The sequence below is a fragment of the Hyla sarda genome, chromosome 9, assembly GCF_029499605.1.
Source record: "Hyla sarda isolate aHylSar1 chromosome 9, aHylSar1.hap1, whole genome shotgun sequence".
Classification (NCBI taxonomy): Eukaryota; Metazoa; Chordata; class Amphibia; order Anura; family Hylidae; genus Hyla; species Hyla sarda.
Genome location: NC_079197.1, coordinates 177,159,737 through 177,184,397, shown reverse-complemented (window position 1 = coordinate 177,184,397; position 24,661 = coordinate 177,159,737). Strand labels below are relative to the sequence as shown.

Sequence of the window (24,661 nt, the reverse complement as noted above, 5' to 3'; positions counted from 1 at the left end):
ATTCTCTCACACATCGGAATTGAAAAAATATTTGCATTAACCCCGACACTGAAACCCTGCAAATATTCACACAGAGATGAATCGCACCCGGCGCAGTGCATCACCGAATTACCAGGACTAATGGACTATGCAGATGGATATTACCTTCCCCAAGTATTTAGACTCTTATCAATACAGCGTCCTTCAAATGACCCCCCCCCCCCCCCCATATATTGTCCATGACGTCAACCATAAGAGAGCGAACTACATATACAGCACACAAACATTTACCGGAAGGAGGAGGTCACTGTGCGTATATATAATCCCAATACAATATCCAAATCGGTAAATTATAGGTTTATATAAACAGCAAAAATGTCATCTGTAATATATATATACAGTGGTCCCTCAACATACGACGGTAATCCGTTCCAAATGGACCATCGTTTGTTGAAACCATCATATGTTGAGGGATCCGTGCAATGTAAAGTATAGGACAGTGGTCTACACCCTGCGGACCTCCAGATGTTGCAAAACTACAACACCCTGCATGCCCGGACAGCCGTTGGCTGTCCGAGCATGCTGGGTGTTGTAGTTTTGCAACATCTGGAGGTCCGCAGGATGTAGACCACTGTTAGAGGAAGTTGTACTCACCTGTCCCCGCCGCTCCGGACCGTCACCGCTCGTCACCGCTGCCCTGGATGTCGCCGTCCATTGCTGTAGCAGTGTCCCCGGGGTGTCCCCGACGCTCCGGCAAGGCCTCTGCTTCCCCGGCATCCTCGCTCTCCGTCGCCGCCATCACGTCGCTACGCACGCCGCTCCTATTGGATGACGGGACGGCGTGCGCAGCGACGTGATAACGACGATGGAGAGCGCCGACGATGCAGGCGATCCCGAAGAGGACGCGCCGGAGCCCCGAGGACAGGTAAGTGATCGTCAGCGGACCACACGGGGCCCTGTAAACGGCTATCCGGTGGCAGCTGAAGCAGTCTGCGCTGGAGGATAGACGTTTATGCGATGGCCCAGACATACAAAAGCATCGTATGTTGATGCTGCCTTCAACATGTGATGGCCTCTGAGAGTGATCGTATGCTGAAATGATCGTATGTCGGGGCCATCGTAGGTCGAGGGGTCACTGTATATATAAGATCCAAATGGCCGGGGATTTTTCGAATAAACTTTACTCATGTTACATTTATGTCAAATACAAATATACCGTATATACTCGAGTATAAGCCGACCCGAGTATAAGCCGAGACCCCTAATTTCAACCCAAAATCCCAGGAAAAGTTATTGACTCGAGTATAAGCCTAGGGTGGGAAATACATCATCCCCCCCTGTCATCATCCAGACCCGTCATTAACATCCTCATCATCATCACCGCCTGTCATCATCCAGACCCTCATCATCATCACCTGTCATCATCCCACACATCCCCCCTTCATCATCACCCTTGTCATCATCCCCACCCCCCTTCATCATCCTCTTGTCATCATCCCCACCCCCCTTCATCATCCTCTTGTCATCATCCCCACCCCCCTTCATCATCCCCTTGTAATCATCCCCCACACCCCATTCATCATCCCCTTGTCATCATCCCCACCCCCCTTCATCATCCCCTTGTCATCATCCCCACCCCCCTTCATCATCCCTCACCCCCCCTTCATCATCCTCTTATCATCCCACACCCCCCCTTCATCATCCTCTTCTCATCATCCGCCCTCAGTGGTCTTCAACCTGCGAACCTCCAGAGGTTTCAAAACTACAACTCCCAGCAAGCCCGGGAAGCCATCGGCTGTCCGGGCTTGCTGGGAGTTGTAGTTTTGAAACCTCCGGAGGTCCGCAGGTTGAAGACCACTGCGGCCTTCGACATCATCCAGCCCCCTCTCACCCCCTTTAGTTATGTACAGTACTCACCTCCGCTCGGCGCTGGTCCGGTGCCACAGGACTGTCCGGAGAGGAGGTGGTCCGGTGGGATAGTGGTTCCGGGCTGCTATCTTCACCGGGGGCGCCTCTTCTCCGCGCTTCCGTCCCGGAATAGAGGCGTTGCCATGACGCAGAAGTACGTTGGCAATGAAAGTACCTCTGCGTCGTTGTCAAGGCAACGTGACTATTCTGGGGCCAGGCCCGAAGCGCTTAGAAGAGGCCTCCCCGGTGAAGATAGCAGCCCGGAACCACTATCCCACCGGACCACCTCCTCACCGGACAGTCCTGCGGCACCGGACCAGCGGAGGTGAGTACTGTACAGAACTAAAGGGGGGTGAGAGGGGGCTGGATGATGTCGAAGGCCGCAGTGGTCTTCAACCTGCGGACCTCCGGAGGTTTCAAAACTACAACTCTTGCTGGGAGTTGTAGTTTTGAAACCTCTGGAGGTCCGCAGGTTGAAGACCACTGCGGGTGGAGAGTTCACTCGAGTATAAGCCGAGGGGGGTGTTTTCAGCACGAAAAATCGTGCTGAAAAACTCGGCTTATACTCGAGTATATACGGTAGTAAAGTTAACTGATGAGCCAATACCGACAATCTCTGAAGGACGAGAACCTGGACAGTTAAATCATACTTTACCATGATGATACCAGAAGTCCCATGCAAGTCTATTGGACTCCTAGTACAGTACATTTCATGATCACGTTACTTTATGGTTGCCCAGGAGTTTAAATATCCTGCTGCAGGACTAATGTCATGGTAAAGTATTACTGTCCAGCAGGCAGGTACAGATAATATATATATATATATATATATATATATGTATATATATATACTGTGTGTATGTTAAAATGTCTGTATGTTCCAACATAAATTCCAATTGGCTAGAGATATTGCCAATAAACCGGATACACGTTATATGTCAAATACAAATACTGGACAGTTAAAAGGAGAAGTCTCATGGTAAAAAACGTATCTCTCCTCCAGAGAGCTGGGGCTCCATACAGGGGATTGCAGGGGGCCACAGCAGTTGGACCCCCCGCCATGTAAAACTTATCCCCTATCTGGCGGATAGGGGATAGTTTTTTTTGTTTTTTTACCATAAGACTTCTCCTATAAAACAAACTTTACCATGATGATACCAGAAGTCCCATGAAGGTATAAGGGACTTCCAGTACATTACCTGATCATGTTACTTTAAGATTGGTGAGGAGTTTAAATTTTCTGCCACAGGTCTAATGTCATGGTAAAGTATGATTTAACTGTCCAGCAGGCAGGTGCAGAGAATAGTTAGAGTGGGGGAGGGAGAGGAGACAGGGCAGGTCGGGGAGAGAAGACTTTTTGCGAGTTAAGAGAACACTGAGAGGATAGAGAAGAAATCAGTTTAGGAACAGGGAGAGGGCATGGCAGCCTTACTACAGTGAGGAGTACAGGAAGGACGAGCAGCCTATCACTGCTGGGGCTTTTGGAGACTGGCAAAGCTGGGTGGCACAGAGGATGTGGGCCACCAAGCTTTTGCAGTCTCCTGAAGAGCTCCAATACAATTGAATGATTAATTTATTACTATAAATTAGTTAATTATTGATTGCTTATTTTAAGTGTAAAAATGATGTCAATGAAGCGTGAAGCTACAGGCCAAGAGCAATCAAAGGCAACAAAAACAAAAATGAAAGGACTGGACTGCTTTTCCTCTACTACAAGGTTTAGGTAGGAAGACTGGGTACTCAGCTAGTAGATGTAACTCAGGATCAGTACAGGATATGTGACGTATGTACCTAGTGACCCCACCAGCAGAATAGATAGTACAGCTCTGGAGTATAATACAGGATATAACTCAGGATCAGTCCAGGATAAGTAATGTAATGTATGTACACAGTGACCTCACCAGCAGAATAGTGAGTACAGCTCTGGAGTATAATACAGGATATAACTCAGGATCAGTACAGGATAAGTAATGTAATGTATGTATACAGTGACCTCACCAGCAGAATAGTGAGTACAGCTCTGGAGTATAATACAGGATATAACTCAGGATCAGTACAGGATAAGTAATGTAATGTATGTGTTACGCCGAGCGCTCCGGGTCCCCGCTCCTCCCCGGAGCGCTCGCAGCGTTCTCTCATTCGCAGCGCCCCGGTCAGACCTGCTGACCGGGTGCGCTGCGATATTACTCCCAGCCGGGATGCGATTCGCGATGCGGGACGCGCCCGCTCGCGATGCGCATCTCGGCTCCCGTACCTGACCCGTTCCCCGTCTGTGTTGTCCCGGCGCGCGCGGCCCCGCTCCTTAGGGCGCGCGCGCGCCGGGTCTCTGCCATTTAAAGGGCCGCTGCGCCACTGATTGGCGCAGCAGGCCTAATCTGTATTCTCACCTGTGCACTCCCTACTTATACCTCACTTCCCCTGCACTCCCTCGCCGGATCTTGTTGCCATTGTGCCAGTGAAAGCGTTCCCTTGTGTGTTCCTAGCCTGTGTTCCAGACCTCCTGCCGTTGCCCCTGACTACGATCCTTGCTGCCTGCCCTGACCTTCTGCTACGTCCGACCTTGCTCTTGTCTACTCCCTTGTACCGCGCCTATCTTCAGCAGTCAGAGAGGTTGAGCCGTTGCTGGTGGATACGACCTGGTTGCTACCGCCGCTGCAAGACCATCCCGCTTTGCGGCGGGCTCTGGTGAATACCAGTAGCAACTTAGAACCGGTCCACCAGCACGGTCCACGCCAATCCCTCTCTGGCACAGAGGATCCACCTCCAGCCAGCCGAATCGTGACAGTAGATCCGGCCATGGATCCCGCTGAAGTCCCACTGCCAGTTGTCGCCGACCTCACCACGGTGGTCGCCCAGCAGTCGCAACAGATAGCGCAACAAGGTCACCAGCTGTCTCAACTGACCGTGATGCTACAGCAGCTATTACCACAGCTCCAGCAACAATCTCCTCCGCCAGCTCCTGCACCTCCTCCGCAGCGAGTGGCCGCTTCCGGCTTACGATTATCCTTGCCGGATAAATTTGATGGGGACTCTAAGTTTTGCCGTGGCTTTCTTTCGCAATGTTCCCTGCACTTGGAGATGATGTCCGACCAGTTTCCAACTGAAAGGTCTAAGGTGGCTTTCGTAGTCAGCCTTCTGTCTGGGAAAGCTCTGTCATGGGCCACACCGCTCTGGGACCGCAATGACCCCGTCACTGCCTCTGTACACTCCTTCTTCACGGAGATCCGAAGTGTCTTTGAGGAACCTGCCCGAGCCTCTTCTGCTGAGACTGCCCTGCTGAACCTGGTCCAGGGTAATTCTTCTGTTGGCGAGTACGCCATCCAATTCCGTACTCTTGCCTCCGAATTATCCTGGAATAATGAGGCCCTCTGCGCGACCTTTAAAAAAGGCCTATCCAGCAACATTAAAGATGTGCTGGCCGCACGAGAAATTCCTGCTAACCTGCATGAACTTATTCATCTTGCCACCCGCATTGACATGCGTTTTTCCGAAAGGCGTCAGGAGCTCCGCCAGGATATGGACTTTGTTCGCACGAGGCGGTTTCTCTCCCCGGCTCCTCTCTCCTCTGGTCCTCTGCAATCCGTTCCTGTGCCTCCCGCCGTGGAGGCTATGCAAATTTTATTTTGGCCTCTCTCATCAACAGGTTCAACATCCCGGTGACCAGTCTCGCCAGACCCCTCTACATCAATTCTGTTAATAATGAAAGATTGGACTGTACCGTGCGTTACCGCACGGAACCTATCCTAATGTGCATCGGACCTCATCACGAAAAAATTGAATTTTTGGTCCTCTCCAACTGCACTTCTGAAATTCTTCTTGGATTACCGTGGCTTCAACGCCATTCCCCAACCCTTGATTGGTCCACAGGAGAAATCAAGAACTGGGGTACTTCTTGTCACAAGGACTGTCTTAAATCGGTGCCCAGTACTCCTTGCCGTGACCCTGTGGTTCCCCCTGTATCCGGTCTTCCTAAGGCTTATATGGACTATTCTGAAGTTTTTTGCAAAAAGCAAGCTGAGACTTTGCCTCCTCACAGGCCTTATGACTGTCCTATTGACCTCCTCCCGGGTACTACCCCACCCCGGGGCAGAATCTATCCTCTGTCTGCTCCAGAGACTCTTGCCATGTCGGAGTACATCCAGGAGAATTTAAAAAAGGGGTTTATCCGCAAGTCCTCCTCTCCTGCCGGAGCTGGATTTTTTTTTGTGTCCAAAAAAGATGGCTCCCTACGTCCTTGTATTGATTACCGCGGACTTAATAAAATCACGGTAAAAAACCGCTACCCCTTACCTCTTATCTCGGAACTCTTTGATCGCTTACAAGGTGCCCACATCTTTACCAAACTGGACTTAAGAGGTGCTTATAATCTCATCCGCATCAGGGAGGGGGACGAATGGAAGACCGCATTTAACACCAGAGATGGACACTTTGAGTATCTGGTTGTCACGATGCCGGCTGGCAGGTAGTGGATCCTCTGTGCCAGAGAGGGATTGGCGTGGACCGTGCTAGTGGATCGGTTCTAAGTCACTACTGGTTTTCACCAGAGCCCGCCGCAAAGCGGGATGGTCTTGCTGCGGCGGTAGTGACCAGGTCGTATCCACTAGCAACGGCTCAACCTCTCTGACTGCTGAAGATAGGCGCGGTACAAGGGAGTAGACAGAAGCAAGGTCGGACGTAGCAGAAGGTCGGGGCAGGCAGCAAGGATCGTAGTCAGGGGCAACGGCAGGAGGTCTGGAACACAGGCTAGGAACACACAAGGAAACGCTTTCACTGGCACAATGGCAACAAGATCCGGCAAGGGAGTGCATGGGAGGAGGTTAGATATAGTCAGGGACCAGGTGGAAGCCAATTAAGCTAATTGGGCCAGGCACCAATCATTGGTGCACTGGCCCTTTAAGTCTCAGGGAGCTGGCGCGCGCGCGCCCTAGAGAGCGGAGCCGCGCGCGCCAGCACATGACAGCAGGGGACGGGAACGGGTAAGTGACCTGGGATGCGATTCGCGAGCGGGCGCGTCCCGCTGTGCGAATCGCGTCCCCAACGGCCATGACAGTGCAGCGCTCGTGAGCGCTCCGGGGAGGAGCGGGGACCCGGAGCGCTAGGCGTAACAGTACCCCCCCCCTTAGGTCTCCCCTTTTTTTTGTCCGGTGACTGCCTCCCCTGGGATGAGGACACCGGGAAGGAATGGATGGTTTCCTCAATGGCAGGCAGTACAGCAGGAGTAGGAATGGGGAGGGAGGGCAGAGGGTGAAGCTTGGCACGGGGCAGGGAGACACAAGGACGGGAGCCATGAGGGGACACAGAGGCTTGCCTGAAGGGACTGGGAGGGGGGGAAAGGCATTTTCTGTGGCAGGCAGAGTCCCTAACGACTTTAGGGGGACCGGATACAGGAGGAACCACAGGGTCACGGCAGGGAGTACTGGGAACTGGTTTAAGGCAGTCCTTGGAACAAGAGGGACCCCAACTCTTGATCCCCCCAGTGGACCAGTCCAGGGTTGGGGAATGGTGTAGAAGCCAGGGTAGTCCAAGGAGATCTTCGGAAGTGCAATTGGGAAGGACAAAAAATTCAATTTTCTCGTGATGAGGTCCGATGCACATTAGGAGGGGCTCCGTGCGGTAACGCACGGTGCAATCCAACCTGGCTCCGTTGACCGCGGAAATGTGGAGTGGCTTGACAAGACGGGTCACCGGAATGCGGAATTTATTCACCAAGGACTCCTGAATAAAATTCCCAGAAGCACCAGAGTCCAGGCAGGCCACGGCTGAGAGGGAAGAGCTGGCTGAAGTAGAAATCCGTACAGGCACCGTGAGACGTGGAGAAGCCGACTTAGCATCAAGAGACGCCACACCCACGAGAGCTGGGTGCGAGCGTGCGTTTCCCAGACGTGGAGGACGGATAGGGCAATCCACCAAAAAATGTTCGGTACTGGCACAGTACAGACAAAGATTCTCTTCCTTACGGCGATTCCTCTCTTCCAGGGTCAGGCGAGACCGATCCACTTGCATGGCTTCCTCGGCGGGAGGCCTAGGCGCAGATTGCAGTGGAGACTGTGGGAGAGGTGTCCAGAGATCTAAGTCTTTTTCCTGGCGGAGCTCTTGATGTCTCTCAGAAAAACGCATGTCAATGCGAGTGGCTAGATGAATGAGTTCATGTAGATTAGCAGGAGTTTCTCGTGCGGCCAGAACATCTTTAATGTTGCTGGATAGGCCTTTTTTAAAGGTCGCGCAGAGGGCCTCATTATTCCAGGAAAGTTCAGAAGCAAGAGTACGGAATTGTATGGCGTACTCGCCAACGGAAGAATTACCCTGGACCAGGTTCAGCAGGGCAGTCTCAGCAGAAGAGGCTCGGGCAGGTTCCTCAAAGACACTTCGAATTTCCGAGAAGAAGGAGTGTACAGAGGCAGTGACGGGGTCATTGCGGTCCCAGAGCGGTGTGGCCCATGACAGAGCTTTTCCAGACAGAAGGCTGACTACGAAAGCCACCTTAGACCTTTCAGTAGGAAACTGGTCCGACATCATCTCCAAGTGCAGAGAACATTGCGAAAGGAAGCCACGGCAAAACTTAGAGTCCCCATTAAATTTGTCCGGCAAGGACAGGCGGAGGCTAGGAGTGGCCACTCGCTGCGGAAGGGGTGCAGGAGCTGGCGGAGGAGATGATTGCTGCTGAAGTTGCGACTGAAGTTGCTGCACAATGGTGAATACTTCCGACAGCTGGTGGGTTAGATGGGCGATCTGTCGGGATTGCTGGGCGACCACCGTGGTGATATCAGAGATATAAGGCAGAGGGACGTCAGCGGGATCCATGGCCGGATCTACTGTCACGATGCCGGCTGGCAGGTAGTGGATCCTCTGTGCCAGAGAGGGATTGGCGTGGACCGTGCTAGTGGATCGGTTCTAAGTCACTACTGGTTTTCACCAGAGCCCGCCGCAAAGCGGGATGGTCTTGCTGCGGCGGTAGTGACCAGGTCGTATCCACTAGCAACGGCTCAACCTCTCTGACTGCTGAAGATAGGCGCGGTACAAGGGAGTAGACAGAAGCAAGGTCGGACGTAGCAGAAGGTCGGGGCAGGCAGCAAGGATCGTAGTCGGGGGCAACGGCAGGAGGTCTGGAACACAGGCTAGGAACACACAAGGAAACGCTTTCACTGGCACAATGGCAACAAGATCCGGCAAGGGAGTGCATGGGAGGAGGTTAGATATAGTCAGGGACCAGGTGGAAGCCAATTAAGCTAATTGGGCCAGGCACCAATCATTGGTGCACTGGCCCTTTAAGTCTCAGGGAGCTGGCGCGCGCGCGCCCTAGAGAGCGGAGCCGCGCGCGCCAGCACATGACAGCAGGGGACGGGAACGGGTAAGTGACCTGGGATGCGATTCGCGAGCGGGCGCGTCCCGCTGTGCGAATCGCGTCCCCAACGGCCATGACAGTGCAGCGCTCCCGGTCAGCGGGACTGACCGGGGAGCTGCAGGGAGAAAGACGCCGTGAGCGCTCCGGGGAGGAGCGGGGACCCGGAGCGCTAGGCGTAACACTGGTCATGCCCTTTGGCCTATGCAACGCCCCTGCCGTCTTCCAAGACTTTGTTAATGAAATTTTTCGTGATCTCCTATATTCCTGTGTTGTGGTTTATCTGGACGATATTCTGATTTTTTCTGCCAACTTAGAAGAACACCGCCAGCATGTCCGCATGGTTCTTCAGAGACTTCGTGACAATCAACTTTATGCCAAAATGGAGAAATGTCTCTTTGAATGTCAATCTCTTCCTTTCCTAGGATACTTGGTCTCTGGCCAGGGACTACAAATGGACCCAGATAAACTCTCTGCCGTCTTAGATTGGCCACGCCCCTCCGGACTCCGTGCTATCCAACGTTTTTTGGGGTTCGCCAATTATTACAGACAGTTTATTCCACACTTTTCCACTATTGTGGCTCCTATCGTGGCTTTAACCAAGAAAAATGCCAATCCCAAGTCCTGGTCCCCCCAAGCGGAAGACGCATTTAAACATCTCAAGTCTGCCTTTTCTTCCGCTCCCGTGCTCTCCAGACCTGACCCATCTAAACCCTTCCTATTGGAGGTTGATGCCTCCTTAGTGGGAGCTGGAGCTGTCCTTCTACAAAAAAATTCTTCCGGGCATGCTGTGACTTGTCGGTTTTTTTCTAGGACCTTCTCCCCGGCGGAGAGAAACTATTCCATCGGGGATCGAGAACTACTGGCCATTAAATTGGCGCTTGAGGAATGGAGGCACCTGCTGGAGGAATCAAAATTTCCAGTTATCATATACACTGATCACAAGAATCTCTCCTACCTCCAGTCTGCCCAACGACTGAACCCTCGCCAGGCTAGGTGGTCGTTGTTCTTTGCCCGTTTTAACTTTGAAATCCATTTTCGCCCTGCTGACAAGAACATTAGGGCCGATGCCCTCTCTCGTTCTTCTGATGCCTCTAAAGTAGAGGTCTCTCCGCAACACATCATTCCTCCGGACTGTCTGATCTCCACTTCTCCAGCCTCCATCAGGCAAACTCCTCCAGGGAAGACCTTCGTTTCTCCACGCCAGCGTCTCGGGATTCTCAAATGGGTACACTCCTCCCACCTCGCAGGCCATGTGGGCATCAAAAAATCCTTGCAACTCATCTCTCGATTTTATTGGTGGCCGACTCTGGAGACTGATGTTATTGATTTCGTGCGGGCCTGTACTGTTTGTGCCCGGGATAAGACTCCTCGCCAGAAGCCTGCTGGTCTCCTTCATCCTCTGCCTGTTCCTGAACAGCCTTGGTCACAGATTGGTATGGACTTTATTACGGACTTGCCCTCATCCCATGGCAACACAGTTGTTTGGGTGGTCGTTGATCGATTTTCCAAGATGGCACATTTTTTTCCTCTTCCTGGTCTTCCTTCAGCGCCTCAGTTGGCAAAGCAATTTTTTATACACATTTTTCGCCTTCACGGTTTGCTCACGCATATCGTCTCAGATAGAGGCGTCCAATTCGTGTCTAAATTCTGGAGGGCACTCTGTAAACAGCTGAAGATCAAATTAAACTTCTCTTCTTCTTATCATCCCCAATCCAATGGGCAAGTAGAAAGAGTTAATCAGGTCCTGGGTGACTATTTACGGCATTTTGTTTCCTCCCGCCAGGATGACTGGGCAGATCTTCTACCATGGGCCGTATTCTCATACAACTTCAGAGTCTCCGAATCTTCTGCTAAATCCCCATTTTTCGTGGTGTACGGCCGTCACCCTCTTCCTCCCCTCCCTACTCCCTTGCCCTCTGGTTTGCCCGCTGTGGATGAAGTGACTCGTGATCTTTCCACCATATGGAAAGAGACCCAAAATTCTCTTTTACAGGCTTCATCCCGGATGAAAAGATTTGCTGATAAAAAAAGAAGAACTCCCCCCATTTTTGCTCCCGGAGACAAGGTATGGCTCTCCGCTAAATATGTCCGCTTTCGTGTCCCCAGTTACAAACTGGGACCACGCTATCTTGGTCCTTTCAAAATCAAGTGCCAGATCAACCCTGTCTCTTACAAACTCCTTCTTCCTCCTTCTCTCTGTATTCCCAATGCCTTCCATGTCTCTCTCCTTAAACCAGTCATCCTTAACCGCTTCTCTCCCAAAGTTGTTTCTCCCACTCCAGTTTCCGGATCTTCTGACGTCTTTTCTGTGAAGGAGATTCTAGCATCCAAAACGGTCAGAAGTAAAAGATTCTTCTTGGTCGACTGGGAGAATTGCGGCCCTGAGGAGAGATCCTGGGAACCTGAGGACAACATCCTGGACAAAAGTCTTATCCTCAGGTTCTCAGGCTCCAAAAAGAGGGGGAGACCCAAGGGGGGGGGGGTACTGTTACGCCGAGCGCTCCGGGTCCCCGCTCCTCCCCGGAGCACTCGCAGCGTTCTCTCATTCGCAGCGCCCCGGTCAGACCTGCTGACCGGGTGCGCTGCGATATTACTCTCAGCCGGGATGCGATTCGCGATGCGGGACGCGCCCGCTCGCGATGCGCATCTCGGCTCCCGTACCTGACCCGTTCCCCGTCTGTGTTGTCCCGGCGTGCGCGGCCCCGCTCCTTAGGGCGCGCGCACGCCGGGTCTCTGCCATTTAAAGGGCCGCTGCGCCACTGATTGGCGCAGCAGGCCTAATCAGTATCCTCACCTGTGCACTCCCTACTTATACCTCACTTCCCCTGCACTTCCTCGCCGGATCTTGTTGCCATTGTGCCAGTGAAAGCGTTCCCTTGTGTGTTCCTAGCCTGTGTTCCAGACCTCCTGCCGTTGCCCCTGACTACGATCCTTGCTGCCTGCCCTGACCTTCTGCTACGTCCAACCTTGCTCTTGTCTACTCCCTTGTACCGCGCCTATCTTCAGCAGTCAGAGAGGTTGAGCCGTTGCTGGTGGATACGACCTGGTTGCTACCGCCGCTGCAAGACCATCCCGCTTTGCGGCGGGCTCTGGTGAATACAAGTAGCAACTTAGAACCGGTCCACCAGCACGGTCCACGCCAATCCCTCTCTGGCACAGAGGATCCACCTCCAGCCAGCCGAATCGTGACAGTATGTACACAGTGACCTCACCAGCAGAATAGTGAGTACAGCTCTGGAGTATAATACAGGATATAACTCAGGATCAGTACAGGATAAGTAATGTAATGTATGTACACAGTGACACCACCAGCAGAATAGTGAGTACAGCTCTGGAGTATAATACAGGATATAACTCAGGATCAGTACAGGATAAGTAATGTAATGTATGTACACAGTGACACCACCTGCAGAATAGTGAGTACAGCTCTGGGGTATAATACAGGATATAACTCAGGATCAGTACAGGATAAGTAATGTAATGTATGTATACAGTGACCTCACCAGCAGAATAGTGAGTACAGCTCTAGAGTATAATACAGGATATAACTCAGGATCAGTACAGGATAAGTAATGTAATGTATGTACACAGTGACCTCACCAGCAGAATAGTGAGTACAGCTCGAGGAGTATAATACAGGATATAACTCAGGATCAGTACAGGATAAGTAATGTAATGTATGTACACAGTGACACCACCAGCAGAATAGTGAGTACAGCTCTGGAGTATAATACAGGATATAAGTCAGGATCAGTACAGGAGAAGTAATGTAATGTATGTACACAGTGACCTCACCAGCAGAATAGTGAGTACAGCTCTGGAGTATAATACAGGATATAAGTCAGGATCAGTACAGGATAAGTAATGTAATGTATGTACACAGTGACACCACCAGCAGAATAGTGAGTACAGCTCTGGAGTATAATACAGGATATTAGTCAGGATCAGTACAGGATAAGTAATGTAATGTATGTACACAGTGACCTCACCAGCAGAATAGTGAGTACAGCTCTGGAGTATAATACAGGATATAAGTCAGGATCAGTACAGGATAAGTAATGTAATGTATGTACACAGTGACACCACCAGCAGAATAGTATACATCACCTGTAACATTTTGTATAGATCACTTAAATATAAGTTTTTTTTTAATTTTCAAGCAACAGATAAACAATATTCAAAAAGAAGAATAATCAGTTTTTTTCTATGAAGTTCTTATTAAAAGTCGGTAGATCGTTTTTTGTATAGATCTTAATGAATATATTGATGTTTGATGCTAACGCTCTAGGTGGAGGAATCAGCTGCACAATCATTGGAGGAGTCTTTTCAATGTTTCCCGTTTTATGTACCGTGACCATGTTTTATCACTGTATGGAGATTCCACCATTAGTTATTTTAGACTGGTCAAAAAGAGTCATTTTTTGGGGGCTTCATTAGTTTGGGGGCCAGTCTATGAAGGTGCAATATATTCTGTAAGACTTCTGGACCAGTGTCTCCTGAAGACTAGAGTGGTTGGTGATCAGTCGGGGTCCCAACGGTCGGACCACCAATCAGCTAGCTACATCCTATACTGAGGATAGTGGATAACTATTTAAGATAGGAATACCCCTATAGGGTGGTGTTCCCCTTTAAAGGGGTACTCCACTGGCCAGCGGTCGGAAGTAAATGTTCCGAACACTGTTTTCTCGATTCTGGGGTCGGCCATGCCCCTTGTGACATCACGGACACACCCTCAATGCAAGTCTATGGGAGGGGGCGTGACGCCCCCTCCCATAGACTTGCATTGAGGGTGTGTGGCTGTGATGGCACGAGGGGCGCAACCGACCCCAGCAGCGCAAAAACAGCGTTCGGGACATTGACTTCCGAATGCTGGTCAGTGGAGTACCCCTTTAATACCCCCCCCCCCCCATTGCAGCTTCTCAGGCAGACGATCAAACAGGGCATCACTGCCAACAAACAGATTTTTCCGCCCGCCTGATTCTGTTTGCTTGTAGTGAAGATAAAAGCTCCGTCCATTTGTAATGAGATGAATGTTGAAATGATTTCTATGACGGAACATTCCGCTGTCAGATGAGGCGCACAACATCTTAATGAAATCTAAGCAAGTCCAGGAATCTTCTGGAGCATCATCGTTCTTTACAGAGGAGGGAAAAAGTGATCTCAAACGTAGAGAATTAAAGGCGTAACTTAAATGGTGGTGCCCAATACAGACCAGGGCCCCCACTTACCATATACAATACAGCTGTTATCTATTGTCTCTAAGTGGCCTAGACCCCCCTCAGAAGGGGAGTTCTCTACTGTAAGAGCAGTTACACTATGGAGTCTATACTGTAAGAGCGGTCATACTATGGAGTCTATACTGTAAGAGCAGACACACTATGGAGTCTATACTGTAAGAGCAGTCTCACTATGGAGTCTATACTGTAAGAGCAGTCACACTATGGAGTCTATACTGTAAGAGCAGTTACACTATGGGGTCTCTACTGTAAGAGCAGTCACACTATGGAGTCTATACTGCAAGAGCGGTCACACCATGGAGTCTATATTGTAAGAGCGGTCATACTATGGAGTCTCTACTGTAAGAGCAGTCACACTATGGAGTCTATACTGTAAGAGCGGTCACACTATGGAGTCTATACTGTAAGAGAAGTCACACTATGGAGTCTATATTGTAAGAGCAGTCACACTATGGAGTCTATACTGTAAGAGCAGTCACACTATAGAGTCTATACTGTAAGAGCGGTCACACTGTGGAGTCTATACTGTAAGAGCGGTCACACTATGGAGTCTATACTGTAAGAGCAGTCACACTATGGAGTCTATATTGTAAAGCAGTCAAACTATGGAGTCTATACTGTAAGAGAGGTCACACTATGGAGTCTATACTGTAAGAGCGCTCACACTATAGAGTCTATACTGTAAGAGCACTCACACTATGGAGTCTATACTCTAAGAGCGGTCACACTATGGAGTCTATACTGTAAGAGCAGTCTATACTGTATGGAGTCTATACTGTAAGAGCTATAACACTGCAAACACTGATCTCTTATACTGGTCATTGTTATCCCATAGGGAGCTATAACACTGCAAACACTGATCTCTTATACTGATCATTGTTACTCCATAGGGAGCTATAACACTGCACACACTGATCTTTTACATTAATCAATGGTTTCTCATAGGAAACCAGTGATCAATGATTCTGCCACTTGACTGCTCATGCCTGGATCTCAGGCACTGAGCAGTCATTCGGTGATCGGACACCAGGAGGCAAGGTAGGAGACCCTCCTCATGTCCCAGAGCTGTTCAGCATGCCGCAGACATCCCGAACAGCCCCCTGAGCTAACCGGCAGTGATTTACTTTCACTTTAGACGCAGCGTTCAACTTTGAACGCCGCGTCTAAAGGGTTAATAGCGCGTGGCACCGCGATCATTGCCGTGCGCTATTAGCCATGGGGCCTGACCCGCTATGATGCGGGCCACGTCGTGGCCCCGCGTTATAGAAAGGGAAAGGACTCAGGACATACCAGTACACCCTTGGTACTAAAGTGGTTAAGAGAATTAAAGTCAGGGGAATCAGTGTCTGGCAGCCATATATTCAGAGGCTACAGTGTGTGGCAGTATAAAATTCAGGGACTACAGTGTCTGACAGGGTTATATTGAGAAAGTACAGTGTCTGGAAGGGTTATATTTAGGGGTATGGTTTCTGACAGGGTTGTATTAAGGATTGTCTTCTTGTAGAGGATGTTAGAGGTGAATAGGAGTAAGTCTACTGTTCCACCTGATTCAGTGGTTAGCAGGGTCAATGCAATTAAAGGGATTGTAGACTCTGTGGCTCATCCTTCCCCTCATCTTATGGACCGCTCAGTGGCGGCCTGGCCTTCCTCTATGGCAGGGTCACTGTAGGATTAGACTAGACAGCATTTTTAAAGTCACTTTATTGTTTCTTTTAGATTCATTGGAACAATTATATAAAATACAAAATATAGTTACAGAAATCCACACACTGCAATGAAACAAGGAGAACATGGATTTAACAGTGTCAGCCTCCTATACGAGATCCTGTGAACTTGGCGACACGTCTCTGTGATATTTATACTGCAGCAAGAGAAGTCCAATCCTATAATTATCCTGCAGATTCCCTATAAAGCAGCAGCGGGAAATGTCAGCTCCGTGACAGCGTAATAAACCGTCACTTCATTAAGAGGAAGGAAGAGGTCAGAACACACTGCAGAGAGACAGAGCAAGAACGAAGGAATGAGAGAACGAAGAAGAGGGAGAGAGAAAGTGAGAAAGGAGAGAAAGAAAGAGAGAACGAAGGAGAGAGATGAAGAAGAGGGAGAGAGAAAGAAAAAGAAAGAGAGAATGAAGAAGAGGGGGAGAGAGAGAGAAAGGAAGAAGAGAAAGAAGGAGAGAACAAAGGAAGAGAGAAAAAAGAAAATGAAGAAGAGGGAGACAGAGAAAGGAGAGAAAGAAGGAGAGAACAAAGGAAAGAAATAACAAGAGAGAGAAAAGAGAGAATGAAGTAGTGAGAGAGCGAGAACGAAGGAATGAGAGAAGAAGAAGAGGGAGAGAGAGAGAGAGAGAAGAAAAGAAGAAAGAGAGAACAGAGGAAGGAGAGAACGAATAAGAGGGAGGGAAAAAAAGAGAGAAAAGGAAGAGAGAATGAAAAAAAAGGAGAATGAAGATGAGAGAAAAAGAGAGAAAGGAGGGAAAGAGAAAAAGAAGAAAGAGAGAACAAAAGGAAAGAAATTGAAAAAGAGGGAGAGGAATGAGAGAAAGAGAAAAAAATAGAGAACAAAGGAGAGACAGAGAAAGAGTGAGAGGAGAGAAAAAGAGAGAGAACGAGAGAGAGAGAGAGACCGAAAAAGAGGGAATGAGAGGGAAAGGAGGGAAAGAGAAAAAGAAAAAAGAGAGAACAAAAGAAAGAGAGAAAGAGAAAGGAAGAGTGAAGAAAACAGAGAGAACAAAGAGACATTGAAGAAAAGAGAGATAACAAAAAGGAAAGAACGAACAAAGAAGAGAGAGAACAATGTACAGAAAAAGAGCGTGAAGAAGAGGGAAAGACAATGAGAAAATGAACAAGAGAGAGAGAGAGATAACGAAAAAAGGAAAGATAGAACAAAGAAGATAGAGAGAAAAGAGAATAGAATGAAGAAGATAGAATGAAGAAAGAGTGAATGAACTAAGGAGAGAGAATGAAAAGAAAGAGAGAACAAAGATGACATAGAGAGAAGAAGAGAGAGAAAGAATGAATAAGAGAGAACAAAGAAAGAGAGAGGCTGAACGAAGCAGAGAGAGCAAAGTACAGCAAGAGAAAGCAAAGAAGAGAAAGAAAGAGAACAAAGAAGAGAAAGAATAAAAAGGAAAAGGAGAGGGAGAAATAAAAAAAAGAGAGAGCAATAGAGAGACAAAGATAAGAGAGGGAAAGAATTAACAGAGAGACAGAAAGGCAGAAGGAAGAAAAGAGAATAAAGAGAGAGAATGAAGAAGAGGGAGAAAGAGTGAGAGAGATAGAGAGAGAAGGAGAAAGAGAGAGAGAGAAAGAGAGAGAAGGAGAAAGAGAGAGCGAAAGAGAGAGAGAGAGAAAGAAAGAGAGAGAGAGAAAGAGAGAGACAGAGAGAGAGAGAGAGAGAGAGAAGGAGAAAGAGAGAGAAAGAGAGAGAGAATATATCTATCTGTCATCTATCTATCTATCTGAGCGGCAGGGGCTATATTTGAATTCGCAATATTTTGGGAATATATGGATGAATATTTGTGAATGTTCGTAAAGTTCGCATATTCTCTATGTTTGTTCTTTTTTTTTCATGTGAAAATTTGTGATGACATTTTCACATGGTTATATCTTTCACCTAAAAGAAGGGAGTGATCAGTGTCCAGTCTGGAGGTGCCGATATTCACATAAATTTGCATACAAATTCACATTAAAAAAAACAAATATTCATCATTACGAATCACTATATTCTAAATATTCGCGAAATCACGAAGTGCCGATATTCATGGTAAAAATTAGCATTTTTTATATTCGCGCTCAACATTATCATCTATCTATCTAGGCCTTGGCCTTAGAACTCTGTATACACTATATCATCCTAGCACTGCAGACCTGTACATTATAGTTCTATAGCTTCCTGGACAGATAATACAGTCATGTGACTCTCTCCTGGAGGGGCAGCGTGTCCTGGGGTCTGTATACACTATATCATCCTAGCACTGCAGACCTGTACATTATAGTTCTATAGCTTCCTGGACAGATAATACAGTCATGTGACTCTCTCCTGGAGGGGCAGCGTGTCCTGGGGTCTGGATACACTATATCATCCTAGCACTGCAGACCTGTACATTATAGTTCTATAGCTTCCTGGACAGATAATACAGTCATGTGACTCTCTCCTGGAGGGGCAGCGTGTCCTGGGGTCTGTATACACTATATCATCCTAGCACTGCAGACCTGTACATTATAGTTCTATAGCTTCCTGGACAGATTATACAGTCATGTGACTCTCCCCTGGAGGGGCAGCGTGTCCTGGGGTCTGTATACACTATATCATCCTAGCACTGCAGACCTGTACATTATAGTTCTATAGCTTCCTGGACAGATAATACAGTCATGTGTCTCTCTCCTGGAGGGGCAGCGTGTCCTGGGGTCTGGATACACTATATCATCCTAGCACTGCAGACCTGTACATTATAGTTCTATAGCTTCCTGGACAGATAATACACAGTCATGTGACTCTCTCCTGGAGGGGCAGCGTGTCCTGGGGTCTGTATACACTATATCATCCTAGCACTGCAGACCTGTACATTATAGTTCTATAGCTTCCTGGACAGATAATACAGTCATGTGACTCTGTCCTGGAGGGGCAGCGTGTCCTGGGGTCTGTATACACTATATCATCCTAGCACTGCAGACCTGTACATTATAGTTCTATAGCTTACTGGACAGATAATACACAGTCATGTGACTCTCTCCTGGAGGGGCAGCGTGTCCTGGGGTCTGTATACACTATATCATCCTAGCACTGCAGACCTATACATTATAGTTCTATAGCTTCCTGGACAGATAATACAGTCATGTGACTCTCTCCTGGAGGGGCAGCGTGTCCTGGGGTCTGTGTACACTATATCATCCTAGCACTGCAGACCTGTACATTATAGTTCTATAGCTTCCTGGACAGATAATACAGTCATGTGACTCTCCTGGAGGGGCAGCGTGTCCTGGGGTCTGTATACACTATATCATCCTAGCACTGCAGACCTGTACATTATAGTTCTATAGCTTCCTGGACAGATAATACAGTCATGTGACTCTCTCCTGGAGGGGCAGCGTGTCCTGGGGTCTGTATACACTATATCATCCTAGCACTGCAGACCTGTACATTATAGTTCTATAGCTTCCTGGACAGATAATACAGTCATGTGACTCTCTCCTGGAGGGGCAGCGTGTCCTGGGGTCTGGATACACTATATCATCCTAGCACTGCAGACCTGTACATTATAGTTCTATAGCTTCCTGGACAGATAATACAGTCATGTGACTCTCTCCTGGAGGGGCAGCGTGTCCTGGGGTCTGTATACACTATATCATCCTAGCACTGCAGACCTGTACATTATAGTTCTATAGCTACCTGGACAGATAATACAGTCATGTGACTCTCTCCTGGAGGGGCAGCGTGTCCTGGGGTCTGTATACACTATATCATCCTAGCACTGCAGACCTGTACATTATAGTTCTATAGCTACCTGGACAGATAATACAGTCATGTGACTCTCTCCTGGAGGGGCAGCGTCTCCTGGGGTCTGTATACACTATATCATCCTAGCACTGCAGACCTGTACATTATAGTTCTATAGCTTCCTGGACAGATAATACAGTCATGTGACTCTCTCCTGGAGGGGCAGTGTGTCCTGGGGTCTGTATACACTATATCATCCTAGCACTGCAGACCTGTACATTATAGTTCTATAGCTACCTGGACAGATAATACAGTCATGTGACTCTCTCCTGGAGGGGCAGCGTGTCCTGGGGTCTGTATACACTATATCATCCTAGCACTGCAGACCTGTACATTATAGTTCTATAGCTTCCTGGACAGATAATACAGTCATGTGACTCTCTCCTGGAGGGGCAGCGTGTCCTGGGGTCTGTATACACTGTATCATCCTAGCACTGCAGACCTGTACATTATAGTTCTTTAGCTTCCTGGACAGATAATACACAGTCATGTGACTCTCTCCTGGAGGGGCAGCGTGTCCTGGGGTCTGTATACACTATATCATCCTAGCACTGCAGACCTGCACATTATAGTTCTATAGCTTCCTGGACAGATAATACAGTCATGTGACTCTCTCCTGGAGGGGCAGCGTGTCCTGGGGTCTGTATACACTATATCATCCTAGCACTGCAGACCTGTACATTATAGTTCTATAGCTTCCTGGACAGATAATACAGTCATGTGACTCTCTCCTGGAGGGGCAGCGTGTCCTGGGGTCTGTATACACAGAAGCTGCGCTCTCCAAGGTCCTTAAATATTTTCAATGGTAGAAAAACTAATCACTTAATGCAAAGTGAATATTTTACTATACTGATATGAAAAAGTTAGTGCAACCTGTAAAGTGCCTTATTTTTACTGTTTGTGGGAAATCAGCAGTTACATTGTATCTCAGGGGAGAAAACACGAAGATCGCAGATCTGTCATCTACTTCTGTGGAAACAAAAAGTGCACCCTGAACTATAAGAAAGAAAACGGTCCAGCACTGGTTTGCAGGTAAAAACCGCTTCTTCTTTATTGGGTCAACTCCGACAAGACAAATTAACCGACACGTTTCGGACCTACACTTGGTCCTTAGTCATGGCATGACTTGTCGGAGTTGACCCAATAAAGAAGAAGCTGTTTTTACCTGCAAACCAGTGCTGGATCATTTTCTTTCTTTGTGCATACACACGGTCAGGGACGCTGCTGATCAGGCCTGTGCACAGGTGCAGAGAGGAGGAGGTGAGCTGTCGCTCTGATTCACCCTGAACTATTAGGTATATACCCTGTACATATATATCAGTCTCTGTATATAAAACCATATATATCTGTCTATACTCATATATCATATACTGGGCTCTGTCTATCCTCATATACCATATACTGGGCTCTGTCTATCCTCATATACCATATACTGGGCTCTGTCTATCCTCATATACAGGGCTCTGTCTACCCTCATATACCATATACTGGGCTCTGTCTATCCTCATATACCATATACTGGGCTCTGTCTATCCTCATATACCATATACTGGGCTCTGTCTATCCTCATTTACCATATACTGGGCTCTGTCTATCCTCATATACCCTATACTGGGCTCTGTCTATCCTCATATACTGGGCTCTGTCTATCCTCATATCCAATATGCTGGGCTATGTCTATCCTCATATACCATATACTGGGCTCTGTCTATCCTCATATAGCATATACTGGGCTCTGTCTATCCTCATATACCATATACTAGGCTCTGTCTATCCCCATATACCATATAATGGGCTCTGTCTATGCTCATATACCCTATACTGGGCTCTGTCTATCCTCATATACCCTACACTGGGCTCCGTCTATCCTCATAAACCATATACTGGGCTCTGTCTATGCTCATATACCATATACTGGGCTCTGTCTATACTCATATACCATATACTGGGCTCTGTCTATACTCATATACCATATACTGGGCTCCGTCTATCCTCATAGACCATATACTGGGCTCTGTCTATCCTCATATACCATATACTGGGCTCTGTCTATCCTCATATACCATATACTGGGCTCTGTCTATCCTCATATACTGGGCTCTGTCTATCCTCATATACCATATACTGGGCTCTGTCTATACTCATATACCATATACTGCGCTCTGTCTATCCTCATATACCATATACTGGGCTCTGTCTTTCCTCATATACCATATACTGTGCTCTGTCTATCCTCATATACCATATACAGGGCTCTGTCTATCCTCATATACCATATACTGCGCTCTGTCTATCCTTATATACCATAAACTGGGCTCTGTCTATCCTCATATACCATATACTGGGCTCTGTCTATCCTCATATACCATATACAGGGCTCTGTCTATCCTCATATACCATATACTGGGCACTGTCTATCCTCATATACCATAAACTGGGCTCTGTCTATCCTCATATACCATATACTGGGCTCTGTCTATCCTCATATACCATATACTGGCCTCTGTCAATCCTCATATACTGGGCTCTGTCTATCCTCATATACCCTATGCTGGGCTCTGTCTATCTTCATATACCATATACTGGGCTCTGTCTATCCTCATATACCATATACTGGGCTCTGTCTACCCTCATATACCATATACTGGGCTCTGTCTATCCTCATATACCATAAACTGGCTTCTGTCTATCCTCATATACTGGGCTCTGTCTCTCCTCATATACCACATACTGGGCTCTGTCTATCCTCATATACTGGGCTCTGTCTATCCTCATATACCATATACTGGGCTCTGTCTATCCTCATATACCATATACTGGGCTCTGTCTATCCTCATATACCATATACTGGGCTCTGTCTATCCTCATATACCATAAACTGGCCTCTGTCTATCCTCATATACTGGGCTCTGTCTCTCCTCATATACCATATACTGGCCTCTGTCTATCCTCATATACAGGCCTCTGTCTATCCTCATATACTGGGCTCTGTCTATCCTCATATACCATATACTGGGCTCTGTCTATCCTCATATACCATATACTGGGCTCTGTCTATCCTCATATACCATATACTGGGCTCTGTCTATCCTCATATACCATATACTGGGCTCTGTCTATCCTCATATACCATATACTGGGCTCTGTCTATCCTCATATACAGGGCTCTGTCTATCCTCATATACCATATACTGGGCTCTGTCTATCCTCATATACCATATACTGTGTTCTGTCTATCCTCATATACCATATACTGGGCTCTGTCTATCCTCATATACCATATACTGGGCTCTGTCTATCCTCATTTACCATATACTGGGCTCTGTCTATCCTCATATACCCTATACTTGGCTCTGTCTATCCTCATTTACCATATAATGGGCTCTGTCTATCCTCATATACCCTATACTGGGCTCTGTCTATCCTCATATACCCTACACTGGGCTCCGTCTATCCTCATAAACCATATACTGGGCTCTGTCTATGCTCATATACCATATACTGGGCTCTGTCTATACTCATATACCATATACTGGGCTCTGTCTATACTCATATACCATATACTGGGCTCCGTCTATCCTCATAGACCATATACTGGGCTCTGTCTATCCTCATATACCATATACTGGGCTCTGTCTATCCTCATATACCATATACTGGGCTCTGTCTATTCTCATATACTGGGCTCTGTCTATCCTCATATACCATATACTGGGCTCTGTCTATACTCATATACCATATACTGCGCTCTGTCTATCCTCATATACCATATACTGGGCTCTGTCTTTCCTCATATACCATATACTGTGCTCTGTCTATCCTCATATACCATATACAGGGCTCTGTCTATCCTCATATACCATATACTGCGCTCTGTCTATCCTTATATACCATAAACTGGGCTCTGTCTATCCTCATATACCATATACTGGGCTCTGTCTATCCTCATATACCATATACAGGGCTCTGTCTATCCTCATATACCATATACTGGGCACTGTCTATGCTCATATACCATAAACTGGGCTCTGTCTATCCTCATATACCATATACTGGGCTCTGTCTATCCTCATATACCATATACTGGCCTCTGTCAATCCTCATATACTGGGCTCTGTCTATCCTCATATACCCTATGCTGGGCTCTGTCTATCCTCATATACCATATACTGGGCTCTGTCTATCCTCATATACCATATACTGGGCTCTGTCTATCCTCATATACCATATACTGGGCTCTGTCTATCCTCATATACCATAAACTGGCTTCTGTCTATCCTCATATACTGGGCTCTGTCTCTCCTCATATACCACATACTGGGCTCTGTCTATCCTCATATACTGGGCTCTGTCTATCCTCATATACCATATACTGGGCTCTGTCTATCCTCATATACCATATACTGGGCTCTGTCTATCCTCATATACCATATACTGTGCTCTGTCTATCCTCATATACCATAAACTGGCCTCTGTCTATCCTCATATACTGGGCTCTGTCTCTCCTCATATACCATATACTGGCCTCTGTCTATTCTCATATACTGGCCTCTGTCTATCCTCATATACTGGGCTCTGTCTATCCTCATATACCATATACTGGGCTCTGTCTATCCTCATATACCATATACTGGGCTCTGTCTATCCTCATATACCATATACTGGGCTCTGTCTATCCTCATATACCATATACTGG

General features: G+C 47.7%; 1 protein-coding gene across 2 annotated transcripts in view; it reads right to left on the bottom strand.

The window, feature by feature from the left end:
* LOC130291147 (connector enhancer of kinase suppressor of ras 2-like) overlaps nucleotides 1–24,661 on the bottom strand; it is a 563,764-nt gene that overhangs the window by 218,191 nt on the left and 320,912 nt on the right. The window lies entirely within an intron of this gene.